The 10,032-nt window shown below is 33.8% G+C and overlaps 1 pseudogene; it reads left to right on the top strand.

The window, feature by feature from the left end:
• The first annotated feature begins 8,395 nt into the window (after positions 1-8,395).
• On the top strand, positions 8,396-9,195 carry LOC107545874 (large ribosomal subunit protein eL8 pseudogene; annotated as a pseudogene).
• The last annotated feature ends 837 nt before the right edge of the window (positions 9,196-10,032 follow it).

Raw genomic sequence — 10,032 nt, 5'->3', positions numbered from 1 at the left:
ACTGGACTTAGAGCAGAGTGAGAAGCCTCCCCTTTGGGGGAAGACTACAGCCCGGCTTAGGATAGGGCACATCAGAAGAGTTAAGAGGATATCCATGGATATCCATAGCAGCTCAGAGTGAGGAGTCAGCGCACAGCTGGAAGTAAGGAGAGCACCAAATTAGGGAGCGCAGTCCACTCCTGGGCTGCAAAGCCTAAAACGCATGAGAGGGAATGCAAGAGAGAAGCCGGTGGAAATAAGAAAGTTAAAATGAATCCTATGTTGTTAACTACAAATTGGACCTATCATTGTAAACTCAGAGATTTCAACCTATCAAGATAGCTATAGAAACAAATGTAACTATGTACATATGCTTATGTATGCATGAGTATATATTCCTAGCCCTGTCCACAACAATATTCCTGTGAGTAGTAACACACCAATTGCAATGAAAATGCCTAGTAACCAAATCTTACTTTCTATACTCTATTCTCCATTAAAATAATCCATGACTCCATTAAAATAGTCCATGACTTATAGAAATGACTCATTCTAGGACTAAGGTAAGGAAAGTACAAAATGAGACAGGTATTTTCTTGGTCAGAAAATAGAGAAGAGCCCAAACGATGAGGAGTGTATGCCAAAGGATACAGAAGTCCATTTAAAGAGATGTTCACTGTGAGAATTTAATGTCAAAATGATGATATTAACGGATGATATTCCATTATATAAAGAATTCATAAGTCTATACTAATATAAATTAGTGAATAAATAGGAAGTTTGATGAGCTTTCAGAATATTGTCATCCCAAGTAGTTGTATATATAAAAAGAAAGGAAAAAAAGAGTAACTTTTAAATGGATAATACTAGCAGGTGCCATTTTAATCAAGTGCTCAAAATCAAAATCAATAAACAAGTAATGAGGCAAATTGAAATGGTGTGCCCTTAGAGGATTGAATGGGAAGGACACAGCATCTCATCTTTGTTATACCTGCCAAAGATGTTTAACCCAAATCTAATTATGATGAAATATCTGAGAATTCCAAATTGAAGGACATTGTACAAAGCAACTGGCTTTTAATATCCCCATGTGTCAAGGTCATGAAAGTAAAGGAAAAACTGGGAACTATTCCAGATTGAAAGCAATTAAAATGACATAGATGCATATGTGTAATTCAGGATTGTATTCTGTTCTTTTCATGTATGTTACTAGAATAACTGAAGAAATTTGAATGATCTCAGGATATATCAATATTAATCCTTCATCTTTATATTTAGTTGTGATAAGATTGTTAGAAATATACACAAAAATGTTTTTTTGTGAGTGATTTGGCATCATGTCAGCAGCTTATTCTTAGATATTCAGAAATAAAAAGGTTATTTGTAATGTAACTGTCACATTTATTAACTTTGAGATTGTTTCAAAATTTTTTTAATGTAAAAATATAATTCAGTCACATCCCCATACAAATTAACCATTACATTTTAGAATTGTTGTACTTTATTTTATTTATTTTGCTACTACAAGGTAGGAGAAATTCTCTCTCCAGATTCACTTTGCAAAATGGGTGTAGAAAACAATTTTCCCAAAACACATGTAGGTGCTTATATCAATTAATATTTTATTAAAATTACTTAAAGCTTGATTATATAGAAAATATTCATAGAAAGAAGTTATAGTTTGATACATTTTCCCATCTTTGTATGTTCACAAAAATTTAAGAACCTTGTGGTGCTATCAAAGATTATATAAAAAAATAGTTGATTCAGGATTCAATCAAAACCATAAAATGGCATAAGAACATGTAATGTTAGTTACAATAAAATTAAAAATAATTTGTAAGTATTGCCTTTGAAATTAGACTTTTACCATTTTATGTTTTCTTATAGAGAAAAGTTTTGATAAAATTTTAAGAGAAAAAACTGAAAGTGTATTAATTTATTTTTCATATCCAGAAGGACACTTACTAATCTATCACTAGTTGGTACAGATCATAAGCAATATTAATTAAAACATCATCATTTCTCCTGTATAGAAATTAATTTCAGAAAATGATATTCCTAATTCCCCACCATTCATTAGTAGCAGAAGCAGAACTAATGATAAAAATAGTTTTGCTTAGTGATGGATGCTATTTCATGGTATACAGTACAGTCTCATTCATTTACTCAAAGAACCACAACCACCCTACAAGATGGATTATTGTCCTCATTGGATACATAAAGATAGTAACTCCCAGAATGTGTTGAAACAGTTGTTCAAGATCAAGAACAAAGTAGAGGATCCTGAATTTGATATCTAACTGGACTAGCCTTCAAAAGCCATGAATTACTTAAACTTATTGTGTTGTTACAGTATTCCCACCTTTAGTAGTGTATTTCTCCATGTAACACTGAAAAATGATATTTTGTATACCCTTAAGGGCCATTTCTGGTAGTCACTTGATTACTCATGGTCCCCTCCCCCCTTTTTGAACCACTGTTGGAAGTATGTTGATCATAAATTTTTAGAGAATCAGCTTCCATTGATCAGACACCTCTATATTCTGTGTCTTATTTGAAATTACATTGAAAATACAACTTAGAAAGTTCTCTATGTTATTAGAGAAAGAGAAGTTACATCTTGTATATGTAAACATTGAATATGACTGCATATCAAAACAGAGGGTGGAAATATTAGTGTAGCATCTTCACTATGATATTCATCTCTTTTAAACAAATGATATTCTTCCCTGAATATAATGAAACACATCCAATTCCCTTTCTCCTTTTCAATTTTTTACATGGAAGTCAGGTATCTTTCTCAATATAATTGTATTCCTTTTGTTTTTTCATTCAAGAGACACCCATATCAAAAAATGGTTGTAGCAGTTGTTTTGAAATATAAAATAGAATATTTTGGTTAAAAACATTGGATTTTCAGTAAAATTTTATAAGAAGTGAAATAACAAATTTTATTAATACAATTTTTTCTATTTGATGACAATCAGGAGATTAAGAATGATATCTGAATTATTACAAATTCACCTGTATTAGTTATCTATTGCTATGTAACAATATTATCACAGGATTAGTGGCTTATTACAACACATTATTTTTATTACGTCATAGTATTTTGGCATGGCTTAGCTCCTTCCTCTGATTCAAGGTCTCATAAGGAGGAGTGTGTTTGCTGAGGCTATGGCCTCATCTGACACTTGACTTGGGAATGATATGCTTCTAAACTCTCATGTGGTTGTGGGCAGGATGCAGTTACTTTAAAGGCCGTGGGACCGAAAGCCCCACTTTCTTGCTGGATGTTGGTTGGCAGCCACCTTCAGCACCTTATCATGCAGCTCACAACTTGGCAGTTTGCTGCTTCAAAACCAGCAAAGAAGAAAGATTCTGATAGCAACACAGGTTACAACATTACATAATGTAATCATGTGCTTGTGAAAACATGTAGCCATCATCTGGCCTTATTCTATTTGTTACCAGCAAGCCACAGGCCCTGTCTGCACTCAGAAGAGGATCAGACAAGATGTGAACACCAGGAGCCGGAGATCATGTGTATAATCCTAGCATCTGTCCTCCCAAAACCATCCTCTGGACCCCAGTTGTTTATATCTGTTCCACATGCACATTCCTTCCAATGAGACACTCACAAGAGACTGATCATTAAAGTATTAGCTCTAAATCTCCAATCTAATCACTTAATAAGATTGGACCTAGGTATGCATGAGGTTCTTGTGTATAGTTTCTTTGTAAAATGAAAAAAAGAAAAGAAACATGTTATCTGTAAATGTAGAGATAAGTATTCTGCCCCAACCCTTACACGCCCAACATACAATGGTTGACCAGTCATATGACAGTATACATAAGTTATTCCCATTTAAAAAGGGGGAAGTGGGGAGAAGTAGTTATAGGTCATAAAAATTCTGAAATTCAGTTCTACAAACGTTGAAATTTCTTGATTATGTGCCAACTGACTATTATGAATAGCTCTCCTTTGCTTTTAGTTCTCTTATGTTTCTCACTCTTAATGAGAATTCCAAGAAAGGGATGAAGCATTTTCCTCTTCAACTTGTTTAACTGAAAAAAATAAAAAATAAAAAAAAGCTCTCTCTTCCTCCATTATGTTCTTTATATGCGTATATTATACGCGTAACTATTTGCTTAACTGAAAAAACGAAACTCTTGGAATGGAATCATGGCATTACACTTTCACTTAAGGTATGGCTTATTTCTTTCATAAAACTAAGCTGGCTGTAGGTAGGCCACATGCTAACTGGGAAAGGAATAAAATACACACATTTGTTCTTTTCACTTAACTCACTTTCTAGAAGCCGTTATGATCCTACCAAAACTGATGCTGGGGAACGAAAACTAATAGAGATAAGAAAGTTATTATTAACTAATATCATAATATTTGTCATAATATTGATATTCATTTCTTAAGCTTAGGAAATATTTAAAACATAGTCTTTCTCTAATGGGACCTCAGCTTCTCTCTAGGATAGTATACCCAACACCCTGCTTTGTAATATAGAAATGTAGTTGTCTTAATAGAGCATCTTTTTTGGACAAAATTCCTTTAAAAAATGACCTCAAGTTGACATTCCTACCCTTGTTTCATGTTTATTGTTGGTCTTAGAACCTCTTTAAACTGTTTCTCAGATGAAATACCCTTTTCTCCTATTACAGGCTGCTTTATCTTTCTACATGTTTCAGAGAAACCCTATCTGTGGCTTGAGGCGTGAAACACATATATCAACCAAGTTCCCTTGGGCCCAGTGTGATTCACACAAATCCAGTGACAATCTCCAAAAGGGATATAAAGTACAGCATAGAAAATATAGTCAATAATATGGTAATAACTATGTATGGTGTCAGATGGGTGCTAGACTTATTGAGATGATCACTTCAAAAGATATATCAATGTCTAATTGCTATGTTGTACACCTGAAACTAATATAATATTGTATCTCAATATTAATTAAAAAATAAATTTAAAAAATTAAAACTCTTATGAAGAATAAACACTATGTTGTATATTAGATTCCCAGAATATATTCATCTTATAACTGGAAGTTTATACCCTTTGATCAACACCTCTCCTCTTTCCCTGACACCTTGTCACTGGTGACCATCATTCTAGTTTCTGTTTCTATGAGTTTGGCTTTTAGATTCCACATATGTAAGAGCATACAGTATTTGTCCTTGTTTGTCTGATTTATTTCACTTAGCATAATGCCCTCAAAGTCTACCCATGTTGTTACAAACGGCACAGTGTCCCTCTTTCTCTTGTCTGAATAAATCTCATTGTAGGAATACAACACATCCATTATTCTGACGAAACAGGTTGTTTCCACATCTATTATGAATAATGTTGTCATGAACATGGAGATGTAGATATCTATGGATATCCTGATTTCATTTCCTTTGGATATATAACCAAAGTAGGATTGCTGAATCATATAGTAGTTCTAATTTTTTAAAATAATCTTTATTGATCTCAGAGAAAGGAAAGGAGAGGGAGAGAGAGAGAGAAACATCAATGACAATGACGAGAGAGTCATTGACCGGCTGCCTCCTGCATGACCCCGACTGGGGATCGAGCCCGCAACCCGGGCATGTGCCCTGACCGGGAATCGAACCCCGATCGCCTAGATCCTAGGTCGATACTCAACCACTGAGCCAGGCCCGGCGGGGCTGTTTTGTTTTTTTTTAATTTCTGAGGAATTTTCAAGCATGTTCCACAGAAGCTGCACCAATGTACACTCCCACCAATAGTGCACAAGGTTCCCTTTTCTCCACATCCTCAACAATATGTGCTACCTCTTGTCTCTTAATAATTACTGTCCTAACAGGTGGGAGTTAACATCTCACCATGGTATTGATTTTCAATCGCCTGATGAGTGATGATGTTAAGCACTATTTTATGTACTGTTGGCCATTTGGATGTTTTCTTTGCAAAAATGTTTATTTGGTTCTTCGCCCATTTTTTAGTTGGATTCTTTTTTATTTTTTTGCTATTGAGTTGTATGAGTTCTTTATATCAGTATATTTGATTTTTGTTTTTATCTTGTGTTATTATATTTTTATTGATCGATATTGCTTGTTTTGGAGTTTTACACAATCATATCTTATTGTGTGTTTCATCTGTGACTTGATATTTTACCAATAAGAAAATTTAACTTAGATTTAACTAAAATTAGATTAACAAAAATGAGGATCATTCAAATATATATGATACTGAGGTTTTATTTCCTTGCAGGTGAAAAATTTTCCCATTTATCTAAGTTTTACTTAATGTGTGCTTTTTATTTTTGAAATAATATTCTACATTCAGGTTTTGCACATTATTTTTTAGATTGATTGTCAGACTTTTAAGTTTTTGGATGTGATAAAAATGAAGCCTCTTTAAAAAATCTACTGATTGTTGTGGTTACATAGTTATTAATATGATAAATACTTGATTTTCATTGGTGAAAATGCCATGACACACTACAGGGTTCTCTGTGAATCATGTTTATGGTTTTTTATTTGTGTGGGTGTTTGGTAGGAGTTGTAAGTACTACCCACTTGGGAATAATTTTCCTCATTTGAAGATTAGATTTAATTTCTGATTCTCAGATTCAGTTTCAGTGAATTTCAATGTTTGATGAAGGTCAAAGTTAACTTTCATAACCACACCTCCTGATATAACTTCATAACTACTCTGCTTTCCTATGCCTGTATTTTCCTTTGCTTATTGCACTATTGTGAGGAGGAGGTGAGAGATCACTGGACATTTCTTTAACAATCCAGTATTTTATTTAAAAACATGTAATATCAGAGAACAATTAGTTTGAGAGCATTCAGTCCTTCAGGGTATTTACTTCATAATAGTATTTACTTTGAAAGTATTTACTTTCAAATTAATTAAAATTTAATTTATGGGGAATTTTGTGAAAAATAAAATGTGTATTAGATTATCCCCAGATGTATTCATGTCCTCTTACAAAAATCTACCTTTTGAAAGGAAAAAAAAATGTATCTTCTGTTCATTTTGCTTTTTATATATTTGAGTTCTAAAACTAATTTTGACATTTTTTCCTATATACAAATCTGCAGCATAACAAATTTTAAAAATTACAAAAAATTTATCATTCTAAAACATAGTCTCTGATAGGAAGAATTTTCCAAGCACATTATAATGTGTTTTAAGCTGAGGGCATTCATTATGTTGTAAGAGCAGCCTAAAGGAGTTTTAGTGTGTATGCTATTCAGTAGTTTGATTGGTGTACATTTTCATTTTCAGCTCAGCATGTAGACAGAAATAAAATCATAGCTACATCGCATGTGTATAATTCTGGATTTAGCTCAGATCCTTGAGGTTGTTTTATATTTTGATGCTTTATTTTTCTAAATTAGTCTTTCTCTCAGCATTTTTAGAAAGTCAAAATATCTCCCACCAGTGTTTTCAGGATCAACTTATTGCACATTTTAATAAAAGAATCAATGTAATTAAAAAAAGAGTGACACTGTGAGTTTTACCCATACAATAAACAATGAAGAGCTTAAGTCTGTTTTAGAAAATGATTCATCAGGCTTGTGTCATTAATATTCTCATGAATACCATAGTAAATATATATGGTAATACAATCATTGTTCAAGACAGCACAATTTAAGATTCTCTATCTATAGTATAAAACACTTATAAGTAGTCATCCTCTTCAAGAAAACATTCTCTTTCACTTCAAGTAATTAATAAAAGAGTATATAAATTATGAATCATGAGTATACCAATTTTGGTTTAAAATTCATGCTGTATAAAATATTGACCATTACCCAGAGAAGAAAATTTGAATATATCACAAAGTGTTCCTTGGTGAAAACTTGCAAGTGTTGTGTTGACAATATTCAGGTATTGTCATATTTAATAAAATGTTGCATAAAGTTGTGTTTTTCACTTTAATGAGCATATGTAAATATGAACAATCTACCTTCAAGTCATATCAAGAATGTAACAAAGTATTATGCAAGCCTGGCTTAACACTACAGCAGACATCTGGACCATAAATAATTCTAAGAATAATATTTAAATAGAAAGTTAAAATGACATTATTTATTAATTAAAAATAAACACTCGCTGGGTGTAGAGGGAGAGGAAGAGATGGGGAATGCAATTTTGCCTCAGACAACTAATTTATAATTTATCATCTTTAGAAATTTAACACAGAGAATTTGAAAAGAAACAAATATACTGAAATTTCTAAATATATGAAACTCAAAGGATTAGAAAAAACATGATCAACAGAACCAAAATGAAGCAAATTGTTGATATTAAATTTTATAAGTAGAAATCATTAAAAATCAGAATTCTTTTTCAAATTTCTAAATAAACAATCTATGTGTTAGAATACACACACATACACACACACACACACACAAGATGTTGAAAGGAAAGAAGGCTAATAGGAAGAAGATGGCCCTGACACCTGCTGTTGTGAAGAGGGAGGAGGCTAAGAAGTTGGTAAATCCAGTTGGAGAAAAGATGCAAGAATTATGCAACTGGACAGTACATCCAGTCCCAAAGTCCCCTTGCCCTTGCTGCTTTGTCAAATAACCTTGCTGCACCAAATTATAAGATACAAAGGGCTGTCTTCTCTAAGCAGCTGAAATTTCCTCAGGTGATAAACCAGTTCACCTTTGAACTTCTAAATATCTAAACTGCTTAAGCTGGCCCATAAGAACAGACCAGAGATAAAGCAAAAAAAGAAGCGGAGATTTTTGGTCCAGGCTGAGAAGAAAGCTGCCAGCAAAGAAAATATCCCAACTAAGAGGGCACCTATCCTTTGAGCAGGGGTAAATTACTGTCACCACCTTGGTGGAGAGTAAGAAGGCTAGCTGGTGTTGACTACCCATGACATGAATCCCAAGGAGCTGGTTGTCTTTCTGTCTGTCCTGTCTCATACGATGGGGGTTTCTTACTGATTACATTATCAAGGGGAAGGCCAGATTGGGACATTTAGGCCACAGGAAGACCTGTACCACCATCACATTCACAAAGGTTAGTTCAGAAGACAAAGGAGATCTGGCTATGCTGGTGGAAGCTACCAAGTCCAGTGACAATGACAGATTTGATGAGATCTGCCATTACTGAGGAGGCAACTTCTGGGCCCAAAATCTGTGGCTCACACTGCCAAGCTGGAAAAGACAAATGCTAATGAACTTGCCACCAAATTGAGTTAGATGCAACAGTTGAATTTTCTATACGTCAAAATAATAAAATAATATCCTTCAAATAAAAATATAAAATTGTACTAAATTCTTGTTACAAATGTCAAGGCAGACTATTGCAATAAGGTCAAGAGATAGCAGTCAATACCGAATACAGCAAAGGCAGTTGGGATTTATAGCCAAGGAGCAAAATGAGGTGGTCAATGGATAGAAAATTGCTAAAGAAAACTTGATTAGATATTGAGGGTAGGGAAACTCCAGCTAAAGAAGCTTAACAGAATTCCCAATAAAGGTAGGCTCAGGGTTTAGCTATCAAGGGTAAAGGATGAGGAGCTTGATAGATATTAAAGTTGGTAGGGATTCTCTATAAAATTCCGTAACTGGATTCTTTGCCAAAATTGGTCTCTGCAGGCCAAGAGCAAGCTAAGACTGAGGCCTAGTCAAGAAGAGGCTTCAGATGAACCTAACTAAAATTTAGGCAAGAAAAAGGTCTTTGTCAGTTCAATCAATATGTGTGCATCTGTGTGTCTGTGTGTTTTAAAATCTTCCTGCTAATGACAATATCAGTCCAGGCTTATGACTTTTAAGGTTCAAAAAATATTATAGAATAAAATGGAAAAAAAGGAAAAATAAAGAAAGGGGAAGGAAGGAAGGAAGGAAGGAAGGAAGGAAGGAAGGAAGGAAGGAAGGAAGGAAGGAAAGAAGGAAGGAAGGAAGGAAGGAAGGAAGGAAGGAAGGAAGGAAGGAAGGAAGGAAGGAAGGAAGGAAGGAAGGAAGGGAAAGAAAGGAAGAAAGGAAGAAAGGAAGAAAGGAAGAAAGGAAGAAAGGAAGAAAGAAAGAAAGAAAGAA

This window comes from Miniopterus natalensis, chromosome 2 (genome assembly GCF_054644295.1).
Source record: "Miniopterus natalensis isolate mMinNat1 chromosome 2, mMinNat1.hap1, whole genome shotgun sequence".
Lineage (NCBI taxonomy): Eukaryota > Metazoa > Chordata > Mammalia > Chiroptera > Miniopteridae > Miniopterus > Miniopterus natalensis.
This window is presented reverse-complemented; position numbering and strand designations above follow the sequence as displayed.